This window comes from Carex rostrata, chromosome 6 (assembly GCF_964058835.1).
Source record: "Carex rostrata chromosome 6, lpCarRost1.2, whole genome shotgun sequence".
Classification (NCBI taxonomy): Eukaryota; Viridiplantae; Streptophyta; class Magnoliopsida; order Poales; family Cyperaceae; genus Carex; species Carex rostrata.
The window spans coordinates 13,490,959-13,504,252 of NC_135923.1; the positions used below are offsets into that span (position 1 = coordinate 13,490,959).

At 39.8% G+C, this 13,294-nt stretch overlaps 1 pseudogene; it reads left to right on the plus strand.

Annotated features, from left to right (window-relative positions):
* The first annotated feature begins 7,812 nt into the window (after positions 1-7,812).
* LOC144555646 (uncharacterized) lies at positions 7,813-12,435 on the plus strand (annotated as a pseudogene).
* Positions 12,436-13,294: the final 859 nt, after the last annotated feature.

Consider the following 13,294-nt stretch of genomic DNA (forward strand, 5'->3'; position numbering starts at 1 on the left):
ATCCACTAATACAATATAATATAAGCATTAAAACTATAAACACACTCATTTACTACCAGAAACTATGTCATGCTGGCTGAATCACTTTATCATCGTTTGTATTATGATAAAAATGAGAATATTGTTGTCTGGAACAAAAAAGAAGACATTGTAGACTCAAATGAAAGATTGTTAACATCTTTAATCATGGGTTCATATTTCTCTATTTCAGCATAGTTGATACTTGATACTCTATTTAATTAATGAATGTGATGAGTTTTTAGCATGTGCATAGTTTATACTCTATTTAATTAATTACAGGTTCAAGTTTTTAGACGAATAATGATCAAAATCGAACTAGAATAGTAAGAATTGGATGAAAAACAAAAATCCGTGAATACGTATCGGCCGATCCGGATTGGTATCGGCCTATATATATTTCCTACTATGATTTTAAGTAAGCATTTTGGTTTCGATGTGAACATGAGTTGAGAAATCATATAAAGAAGTACCATATATGGAAACACTATGTCTTTCTATCAATATTCAATGAAGAAATATCAGTTATATCATAATGTAAAAATTAAATTAGAGATTGGATATATATATATATGCAATTAAGGTTGGATAGAACAATACAAAATGGTTCATAATAAGTAAGAAATAACAAATGCATGTATTGGTATTTTTCTTGAGAAATAGGAAACATAATGAAGAAGGAAAGGATCTTACTTACGGTTAGATGTTGGCGTGAATTTGGCTTGGTACCTGAGACACCCAAGTTATAAAGAAGAAACCATAATGTAAGAGCAAAGATTAGCAAAGTGTGCTTCGGGTGCATAATCGATGGTGAACGGTACTGAGAGAAAGTATTGTATTTCAAAAACAAAATAAAGGAGGGGGTGGGGGTTATGAAATCTTGTAATCAAGAGAGAGAGAGAGAGAGAGAGAGATAGCTAGAGAGAGGGGAACTCAAATGCAGTGCAAATTTGACTAGTAGAAGTGTACCTAAATAATTAATATCAAATTAGTTGTTGATTTTGAAATGACCAATTTCCCTAGATCTCTTGGAGCATCTCCAACAGTGATTACTTATGGATTGCTTATGTTGATGTGTCAATTATTTTTGTAATTGCTGGGTTGTATGGCTATTGCTTATTTAGCAGTTATTGGAAAGAATTGCTTAATAAAAAATTATTTTCTAAAGATGAGTTGGTCAAATGTTTAATTCTTATTGGCCAAATGTTTAATTATCAATTGTTTGGTTGATTGTACAAATGTAGAAGTGAATTGCTTAATTTCTAAAATTTTCATAATTGTTATTTAACAATTAATTTCAATTGCTGGATTGGAGATTCTCTTATGTACTTATTGGTGAGATACTAATTGATTTAATTACACATACGATAACGAACACCAATATATGGTTTATCTTTTTATAGCTACCAGAAATGAAGTTACAGGTTAATTACAAAGAAAAAAAAACAAAAGGGACATAAAACTAATGGTCAATTTATGTACATATAAGCAAAATAAACAACTGTTGCATTTTTGTAAAAATATCAGGGTTAAGTCCTAAATTTCCAGAGAAAGTCCACTATTGTTCACTACTAGAATCCCCAATATTAGCAACGGTAGGATTTTGATTGTAGCAACGGCGTGCCCTTGCTACAAGCCCGAAAAAGGCCATTAGCAAGCGCGGCGCTTGCAATAACTACCGTTGGTTAAAGCCCCCTTGCTAATACTCGGATTCTGATTTGTTGCAAGGGCCACGCTTGCTAATATTCTTGTCCAGGGTATCTGCAAGCGGGGCGCTTGCAAATACTACGCTTGCTAATACATTGATTTTTGGAGCCCAACTGAGTATTAGCAAGGTTATGTTTTGTGGGTCCCACTGAGTATAAGCAAGGATATGTAGCGTAGGCCCCACAGAGTATAAGCAAGGATATCATTTGTGGGTCCCACATATTATTTGCAAGGATGCCCTGCATGGGTCCCACTTGATTAGTTGCAAGGGTAACAAACGTAGGCCCCACCTGACTATTTGCAAGACAAACAAATGTGGACCCCACCTAACTATTTGCAAGGGTAATGAATGTGGTCCCACCTGACTATTGGCAAGGATATCTTTGATACTTTTTGCATGCTCCAATTCTATAATCCTTTCTCGTTGTACCAATTTGGTACCAACCCGATACCAACACAGTACCAACCCAAAAGTTATTACATTTCCATTGAACCAGATTTACATGAACAAATTGAAATATAGATATAACATGTAATAAGCATTAATCAACAAAGTGTATTATCATACATTTTACTAAAATACCAAAAAGCATTACAACAACAGTACAAAAAATATAACCACCACCCATTAACAAAAAATTACAATAATTTACAGTCAACAAATTAGTTGCATAATTCTAAAATTTGTAATTAGCATTAATCATCATATGCAACATTGACTTGGTCTTGTTATGAGTTTTCTGTAGGCATAATGATAAACAATTACCGAGAAGTACGAGACGTAAAAAAATAGATCCTTTGAAGCGATCCTGTAATTTGCACAAGGAAAAAAAAGTACATTAAAAAATTATCCTTTGAAGTGAGATAGACATTAGAAATATGACCTAATAAAAGAACAAATCAGTTGGTATCTTCTTACTTTTGGCATGTAAAGATCTATGATCTCTCCATAAGTTTCAAAATGACTGCAAGACATCAAACCATCAAAAGTAAAAAAAAATAGCATGAGGAATGTAAGTGTAACGTAAATAAAAGAAGTCATATAGTTAACCATCCAATAATTCCATGGCACCAGCAAAAGCATTTTCTTATCTTATCTTATATTTAATGTTCAAGTATTTGAGATTTTTCATCTACTAACTCGCCATATTTTAGTCGGTAATCCTTTGTATTATTAGGACTGTTATTATATTTTATCACATATATACATTCCTTGTATGGTGATATTTGAAAACTAGTGAAAAATGGCAATATACACAAATCATTGGTAGTGCATACACGATTTCTGATTATTTCAGTGAAAACAGAGATAGTTCTCAAATATAAAAAGAGAAATCATAGAGTTACCCTCCATCGACGACTTCATCAAGGCATAAGTAGATCAGATCAAGGTTTTCAAGTGCTGCCTTTTTCTCGATATTATTTCTGTACCAGATCCAAAATAAATAATCAATCCATCAGTAAATTACCTGAATAAAAAGTATCAAAGTAATGAACCAGTATAAACAGACCCAATAGTAACATGCCACTCAGGTACGCTACCCTGGTACCACATGACTTTCTCATTTTCATAGCATCAATGAACCTCAAATATCAGATACCAGCTAGAAGGCCTCCAAGTAAATTACTAGTCAATTTCCGTACTAGTGGCAAATATCAGTAAAGATTTACATAACAATATCTTCATTGTACAAGGAATTGAAAATATACCACTACGATATTATAAATGTATGTATCCAGTTATTAATATTCTTGGCTATTGGAGTCTGATATAAAACTTACTACGAGGAAAACAGACCTGAGGATGGTGCCAACAGCATCAAAGAAACCTTGAAGAATTGACGCTAAAATGAGCTCATTTTCATCATCTCCTCCGGTGACAAAGAAAACAGACCTGAGGATGGTGCTACCTTCATTTCGAGCATTTATTTTCATGGTCTTAGTAAAGACAGATTTCTCAAAAGCTAATTTTGAAGAGAGCAAAGGCCAATCATCAGTGTAATACTTTACTGCCACATGCTTTCCTTTTGAATCTAGCACCAGGATGTTTTTCACCGAAGGCAGGGCTGCCTACAATACACATAAAGCTCCAGTAAGCCAGAGTCAAATGAATTACTAGAATTGAATTATTCTTCACAAGGAAAAAAAAAATTAAGGATTGACTATGACAAGAAGATTATTGAAGAAATAAAACTATGCAAAAAATATATGTTAAAGAAAACCTAGCCTAATTTCTGCAATTAGGAGGTCCCCACAAACAAGGCACTTTCAAATCTTCACCTTCATCTGGGTCGAATAGATAGTCATACCTGAAATTTACAAAAGCAAAAAACAAGGATTTAGGTTTGAATATGGAAAACAGTACACAAGCTCTCTATGTACCTCTTTCAATTTTACAAATTTTATGTTAAAATAATGCCCCTTTTAACTGGGTAAAACTTAGCTTTACGTTTGAAATTCATATGTTAATCCGGAATAAACATTTTTCTTTGCAATCAGATGTACCTGTACTATAAATTTGGGTGTTTGAGCAGGTCCAGCTTGGTTTGGGTGTTTGGCAGTTTCAGCAGTTCCAGTTCCTAAACACGACATCTCAATATTAGTTAAATTGAGCAAACTTAAAAAATTAATACTTATTCAGACTGTCAGGGGGTGGGTTAATTCAGTATAAGGAAATAAAATGGCACCATGACTTTTGTTAGTTCCTTGTGATTATAATTCCTTCGACTTATTTCCTTCTGATTATACTTGGTCAAATTCAGTCTAAGTTAATTCAATGAACTCAAATAAGGCACCATGACTTTTGTCAGTAAACCCAGAACCCTAAATTAACAGGATAAAAAATTAATTCAATGAACCTTCAAATTAAACCCTTTGTTCTACTAGTAATAGTGATCACCAAATTAATGAAACCCTAGTAGAGAGAAGGAAGAGAACAGAGAACTTACCACTTTTTCAAATCAGCCTAGTAGAGAGAAGATCGGCGGCGACTTAGATCGGAGCGCTAGTGGGGAAGAGACTCTGATGGACCAAATCGGAGAAGGGGGTGGGGAAGGAAGAGAGAGCATCGGCGAAACCCTAGAGAGAAGAGAGAGCGAAACCAAATCAGTGGCAAGGAAGAGAGAGCGTCGGATCGTTTTGGTAGAGAGAAGAGAGAGATTTCAAAAAATTTCGCTAAGTCCTGCGTTCTCTCTTATGGCCTTGTTTTTTTTTTTTTTTTGGATTCTTTTATGGCCTTGTTTGTTTCCATTGGAGAGACGTCTATTTACTTCCGCACCCACCCGATATTTTTAGGCCTAAGGTAACACATTATTAATTAGAATGATCGGAGCGGCATCATATAATTGATAAGCATAAATTATATACACATTTGATCTAGATTTTATCATAAAACAATCTCAAATATCTTGTATTTTTAATATAAAATTATTTAAATACACCTAGAATCAAGCTACTGCGGTTGTTAGGCTTTTCATTGCAGGAAATGATGAAAAATGGCGAAAATACCCTCCAGTGCGGATCAAATCACCCGCAGTGCGGATCAGAGCAGCCGCACTGAGAACTTAGCCGCATTTCCAACATCCAAGCGCTGCGCAGGAAAAAGTCCGAGCCTAGTGCGGATGAACTTCCATCCGCAGTGCGGATGAGCCCAGCCGCACTCAATACTTAGCCGATTTCATAATCTTCAGAGAACCAGAATCCACCCGCAGTGCGGGTCAGCCATCCGCACTACCATCCGCATTCAACTGATTCGCAGGAGATAAATAAGGAAACTAGAGCCAATGCGGGTGAGACCACTCGCAGTGCGGATCGGCCATCCGCACTGGAGCCGCAGAAAAGCCAAATTTACATGATTTCAACACGGTTTCTATTTTTGGCACTTCATAGACGCGTTTTACAGCCAAATGTGGACAAGGCATCCTGGGAAACAATCCAGATATAGCACCCACTAACTCCACTTTGTAGGCTCTTAATTGGGCATGATCCTTGGCTATAAAAGAGGGGGTTTATTCTCCATTCAAGGCATCTCTTCCCACCTCACACATCATCCCTATCTCTTTCATTCTCTTCACATACACAATACTTAGCGATAAATTCTGGAGAAAAGGAAAGCTTTCAAGCAAGGAGAAGAAGGGTTTCCTGAGCAAGAAGTCGGCAAGATAGAGGTTTTTAATTTGTCAAAGGGTGTAATTACTTCCTTTATTTCATTTCTTCTTACTTTGCCAATTTTTGTAATGGATCTCTCCATGAGGGAGTAGTTTTCTCTTTAGGGGTTTAGGTCAATGCATGAACTTGTTTAATTGTATCTTATTCGGTTATTTGTCTTTGTTATGATTGTTTTATTGGGATTTGATGTTAATTTCTGTGATTTATCATTTGTGTTAATTACATAATTAGTACTTGAAATCGCTGTAGTCCCGCTTTGGTATCTCTTTGTCAAAGGATCCAAAGAAGTTAGGACGAGAGGAGAGTACCATTTATGAATGCAAATACCCTAGGTTTAGATTAGGATTGTAACCAATTTGTAATCTAAGCCGGAACTATAGAAATTAAGGTTAGGAATTTGGTGAAGAACCTAACCGTGAAGGCAAACCCTAATTAGGACATCTCAAATCGAATCGGGTATTGGTATGAAGGACTTAATCGTGAAGTATCAATATTTGAGGAGAGGAGAGACTAACAAGAGCTTATGGTCTAAGTAGCTAGGGTGAAGGACCTAACCGTGAAGTCCGAATTACTTAGACACGTTATTAATTCACGAAAGTGACCCTTAATGACATATTAGGTTAGAAACCTCATCAAATCATACATGAACTTAAACAAATACCGAATAGATATAGTTAGCAAGGGAATGTAGACCAAAGACCCCTAGATCTTCTCATCTAGAAAGCAATCCAATCTTTCTTTCATTCATTTACTCTTATTGTTTTAAAAACTCTCTATTCGGGTATTGAACCCAAATTTAGGAATTGTTAGAACAAACCCCCCCAATTTACTTTTATTGCACTTTAATTTCCTTTATTCTCTGAAATTAATTAGTAAAGTTTAAACTAAGTTTTTTATCGTACTCCCTGTGGTTCGATACCTCAAATACTACTTTGATATAATTGTGCACTTGCAATTCAACTCAAACACGTATTAAAGGTTTAAAAAGTACATCGTTGTACTGAAGCTTTTTACCATACCATTTGGACACATCAAGTTTTTGGCGCCGTTGCCGGGGAGTATAGTTTAAATTCTAAGTTTTTACTTTACAAATTTATTTCAGATTTTATTTTCTTTTTGTTTGAGAGCTAACCTTACTTCTTTTTCAGCTTTCTATGAGCTTTGGGAGAACCCCTTTAGGAACGCTCCATTACGAAGAAGAAGTTTACTCAAGCATGGCCACCCGATCTCTACCCATCAACTTCAATAACCACGTAGAGAATCCGGTTTTCGAACAAGACAACCGTGATGATCTATCTGTTCATGACGCAAGTTCCCGTGTACGAGGAGTAACACTATCTCCTAACAGGAACCACGACTACAATAACAACAACAATGGAAACGGAAATGGCCGTAACCGTCAACAAGGACACCGCTTTGGCTTCATCCCTCACAATCAAGATCCACGCGACATCAAGCCCTCTCTCATCCACCTACTTAGCCAAAATCAATTTGGAGGAGCCCAAAATGAAGATCTGCATGCTCATTTGGCGGTCTTCGAAGAGCATTGCGGCACTTTTGCGCGAGAAGGAGATGATCTAGACAACCTAAAACTCAAATGTTTCCACTTGTCCCTCCGAGACAATGCAAGAACATGGCTACGAACCGTCAACCGGGACCATATCGAGACATGGGACGACATGGAAAAGTTATTCTTAGGAAAATACTTTCCTCCATCCAAAACCCAACATTTCCGGACAAAGATCACGACGTTCAAGCAAGCCGAGGGGGAGTCTTTAACCGAGGCATGGGACCGATGGGCGGAGCTCCAACGCTTATGCCCTAACCATGGCCTTGACATGTGGTTGCTCTTTCAATTCTTTTATGGGGGTTGCACAATAGCTACTAAAACTCATTTAAATTCAGCTGCAGGGGGTTAACATGTCACGAATGGATCCGGCACAAGCTATGGCAATGATTGAAGATATGGCAATCAACCAAAGGGAATGGACGGCCGAGCGAGGGGGACGAGCCCAAACCACACCGGGCATCCTGAAAGTCGACGAGGTTACCGCCTTGAGAGCACAAGTGGAGGCCTTACAACACCAAATGGCACAAGTGCAAAATGCCAAATCCGTGACGAAAAAGGCTCCATGTGGCATATGTGGAGAGGCAACTCATATCATTGCCGAGTGCCAAGTCCTTATTGAAGGTGACGAGGTAGAACAAGCGAATGCCATGTTCTATAACCAAGGCGATAAGAGGAATTACCCGATCTATAATAAGGTTAGACAAAATGACAATTTCAATTCAAACTCTTACAACCCTAACAATAGGTGGAACCATCCGAACTTCAAGTGGAGGACCGAAAACGACAACTCCAATCAATACCAAAACAGATCCAACCAAAACTTGTATCAAGGAGCCTCCCAAAATAACAACCTAGAAAAGATGATACAAGGCTTGATGACCCAACAAAGTGACTTCATAGCATATCAAAGGAACACCAACACGGATTTTTCGGATTCCTTGAGAGAATTGAAGACGAAGTTTGAGCTCTTGGATACCAAGACCTCAATGCTAGAAACACAAATAGCACAACAAGCATCTTCATCCTTTCGACAACAAGGCACACTACCGGGCAAGCCCGACATCAACCCTAGGGAGCACGCAAAAGCGATAACCTTGAGGAGTGGCACGGAGTACGAAGGACCCAAGATGCCCATCATTGAAGAGCAGCTACAACCACCAAAGGAAGCACAACCACCCCCAGCTCCTCTCAATGCGGAAACACCGGCATCAAAAGAATCTCAAGAGCCGGGTAATTCCAACCCGGCCAAGGTAAAACCTACTGAAACTCCTAAGTATATTCCACCACATAGGTTTATACCCTTCCCTCAAAGGTTAGTAAAGCACAAACTTGACCAACAATATGCCAAATTCGTAGAACACCTCAAGAAATTGAATATCACCATCCCTTTTACCGAGGCAATTACTCACATGCCCGCTTTTGCAAAATTCTTGAAAGACATACTATCCAACAAGAGATCAATTGAGGAAGTAGGTACGGTATCCCTTAATGAGGAGTGTAGCGCTCTTTTCTTAAACAAGCTACCTCCGAAATTGAAGGACCCCGGGAGTTTTGCAATTCCATGTATAATTGGTGATACCAAATTCGAGAGGTGCCTCTGTGATTTGGGTGCAAGTGTGAGCCTTATGCCAAAGACCGTCTATCAAAGGCTAAAACTTGCTGACTTGAAACCCACAAGAATGTCACTACAACTAGCCAATAAGACGGTACGCTACCCCGAAGGGATTGCGGAAGATGTAATTGTTATGATTGGTAAGTTCTTCGTCCCGGTAGACTTTGTAGTAGTTGAAATGGAGGAGGATACCCATACCCCTCTCCTATTGGGACGAGATTTCTTAACCACAGCCGATGCAAACATAAATGTCAAAGAAGGCAAAATATCCTTTGACATTGGAGGCGAAAAGGTAAATTTTCACATGTTTGATGCCATTAAATTCCCTTCAAATGACAATGATTCTATTTGTAGATTGGATGTTTTAGATTCCATTTTAGCTACTCATGAGAAGGAAGAGATGGTGAAGGAACAACTCGACCCAGATCTAGAAGAAACCGAGTCTCAAAACGACAAAAATGGTGAAAATTCTCCCCAGTGCGGATGGAGCACCCGCACTGCGGATGAAGTGATCCGCACTGAGCCCCCTGAAGCTGCATAATCAACTTCCTTAGGCCAGTGCGTCCGCACTGACCATCCAGTGCGGACCAGCCACCTGCACTCAGCCATTTCAGCTCAGATTTGTGAAGTTTCGACCGATTCCGGTGCACCGAAGGTCGAACTCAAGCCACTACCACCTACCCTTCGCTATGAATACTTGGGGGAAGACGAAACCTACCCGGTGATTGTCAATTCCGAGCTCAACAAAGAACAAACCGAGAAGCTCCTACACGAGCTAAGGCTTCATCGGAAAGCGATCAGATACACAATCGATGACCTAACCGGGGTAAGTCCATCCCTTTGCATGCATAGGATCCTAATGGAGGATGACCACAAGCCCACCATTGAAGCTCAACGAAGGCTCAATCCGAATCTTAAGGAGGTGGTAAAGAAGGAAATCCTCAAACTACTTGACGCCGGGATCATCTACCCGATCTCCGACTCCAAATGGGTAAGCCCGGTGCATGTAGTTCCAAAGAAGGGAGGAACAACAGTGGTAAAAGGCAACAATGACAAAATGATCTCCACAAGGGTGGTTACCGGGTGGAGGATGTGCATCGATTACCAAAAACTCAACAATGCAACACGAAAAGATCACTTCCCTCTACCATTCGTGGATCAAATGCTCGAACGGCTAGCCAATCACACACACTTTTGCTACCTCGATGGGTACAGCGGATTCTTCCAAATCCCCATACACCCCGAAGACTAAGAGAAGACGACTTTTACCTGCCCTTATGGAACGTTTGCGTACCGAAGGATGCCGTTCGGTCTATGCAATGCCCCAGCAACCTTCCAAAGAGCCATGATGGCTATTTTTTCGGATTTATTAGAAAATTCCGTGGAGGTTTTCATGGATGACTTTTCAGTTTTTGGTACTTCTTTTAATGATTGCTTATCTAACCTAATCAAAGTTTTAGAACGTTGTGAACAGGTTAATCTAGTACTAAACTGGGAGAAATGCCACTTCATGGTGCAAACGGGAGTTGTTCTATGCCACGTGGTGTCTTCCAAAGGCTTGGAGGTCGACAAAGCAAAGGTTGAAGTGATAGAGAAGCTGCCATATCCAACTTGCGTGAAGGATGTGAGAAGTTTCTTAGGGCATGCCGGGTTCTATCGACGGTTTATCAAGGATTTCTCTAAAATTTGTAAACCACTTACCAATTTAACCATGAAAGATGCAGAATTTAATTTTGATAAGCCTTGTATAGATGCTTTTGACAGGATTAAGAAGGCACTAATCTCAGCTCCCATTCTTCGACCACCAAATTGGGAGGTGCAATTCGAGATTATGTGTGATGCAAGCGATTTCGCCGTTGGGGCCGTGCTAGGGCAAAGGATCGACAACAAGCCACATGTGATCTATTATGCGAGCAAGGTCCTAGATGAGGCACAAATGAACTACACAACCACGGAAAAAGAGTTCTTAGCCGTCATATTCGCTATTAACAAATTCCGGCCCTATTTGGTGGGATCCAAGGTGGTTGTATACACCGATCATGCGGCAATCCGATACCTTCTAAACAAAAAGGATGCCAAACCACGCCTAATCCGATGGATTCTCCTACTCCAAGAGTTCGACCTAGAAATAAAGGATAAGAAGGGGACTGAAAATTTGGTGGCGGACCATCTATCACGCATCACCATTGAATCTAAGGAGGAAGACATGCCCATCGACGATTCATTCCTAGATGAACAACTCTATGCAGTCAACAATCTCGAGGCACCATGGTACGCCGATTTTGTCAACTACCTTACATGTGATATAATACCTCCCTGTCTAACTTTTCAACAACGGAAAAAATTCTTGTCGGATGCGAAATATTACTTTTGGGATGAACCGTTGTTGTTTAAGTTAGGAGTGGATGGTATCCATAGAAGGTGCGTACCTCAAGAAGAAACCGAACAAATTCTTCATTGTTGCCACTCATCCGCCTATGGAGGACATGCTTCAACCGACAAAACCGCCGCCAAAGTCCTTCAAGCCGGGTTCTTTTGGCCCACACTTTTCCATGATGCAAGGGAGTATGTGCTTAGGTGCGACAAATGTCAAAGAACCGGGAACATATCTAGAAGACATGAGATGCCCTTAAACTCCATACTAGAAGTCGAATTATTTGATGTTTGGGGGATCGACTTTATGGGTCCCTTTCCAAGTTCTTGCAACAACAAGTACATACTTGTAGCAGTGGATTACGTATCAAAATGGGTAGAAGCCGTAGCTAGCCCAACCGCCGACTCCACCGTGGTAAGAAAACTCTTTAAAAAGATTATTTTTCCTAGGTTTGGAGTACCCCGAGTGGTGATAAGTGATAGCGGATCTCATTTCATCAACCGCCAATTTGACGCTCTACTACTCAAGTATGGAGTCAAGCACAAGGTGGCCACGCCGTACCATCCACAAACAAGCGGGCAAGTGGAGGTATCCAACCGGGAGATAAAGAGCATCCTCCAAAAGGTGGTAAATACATCAAGGAAGGATTGGTCACTCAAATTGGACGAATCGCTGTGGGCATACCGGACCGCTTTCAAAACACCTATAGGTATGACTCCTTTCAAACTTGTGTATGGAAAAGCATGCCATTTGCCGGTTGAGCTTGAGCATAAAGCTTATTGGGCGATAAAAACCTTAAACTTCGACATAAGCGCCGCCGGTGAGAAAAGGATCCTCAACCTACACGAATTGGAGGAATTACGCCTCAATGCGTACGAAAATGCCAAACTATACAAGGAGAAGACGAAGAGGTGGCACGACAAACGCATAATAAGGCGAGAATTTAAGGAGGGAGATACTGTTTTATGGTACAATTCAAGACTCTGACTCTTTCCGGGAAAGTTGAGATCAAGATGGACCGGACCATACAAGGTAATAAAGGTGTTCAACCATGGCGCAATTGAGATTTTGAGCGATAAAAGTGGACCATTCAAAGTTAATGGACAACGCCTCAAACATTTCAATCATGCAAGTCCAATAGGCGAAAAAGAAAGGATTCGCTTGGTTGACCCCCAACCTCAATAGTGAGCACGAGTCATGTCGAGCTCACGACGTAAAATTGAGCGCTTCTTGGGAGGCAACCCAAGGTTTTTCTTTACTTTCTGCAATTTATTTTTACTTAATTTACTTACCAAGTTTACAAATTTACGATTAACTAACATTGGAGGGCTTTGCCGACGAAAAACTGCGAAAATTCTCCCCAGTGCGGATGGAGCACCCGCACTGCGGATGGGATGAGCCGCACCAGAGGTAAGATTTTTATTTTTTGCAAAAATTTCAAATTTTTCGGTCGGTGCGGATGGGGCACCCGCAGTGCGGATGGGGCACCCGCAGTGCGGATGAGTCCATCCGCACCAGTGCGTCTCTTTAAACCAACTAAATCCCGTTTTCTTCGCGCCCTTTCGTATTTCCATCTATAAAAACCGATTTTTTCCCTTCCAATCCCGAAAACTTTCTCCTTCTACCCATTCCTTCTTCTCCTCTCCCTTCTCCACTCTTTTTCTCTTCTCCTTCTCCCTTTTTCTTCTCCAAAACCGAAGTTTCACTTCTCTCAAGCCGTTCTTCGTGAAAACTCGGATTTCTTCGGGTTTACTTGCAATTTTCGCGATCTACAACGAGGTTTGATCTCTCCTTACCCTTAATTTCATTTATTTGTAGTTAGATATGTGAAATGGTACCAAAAATC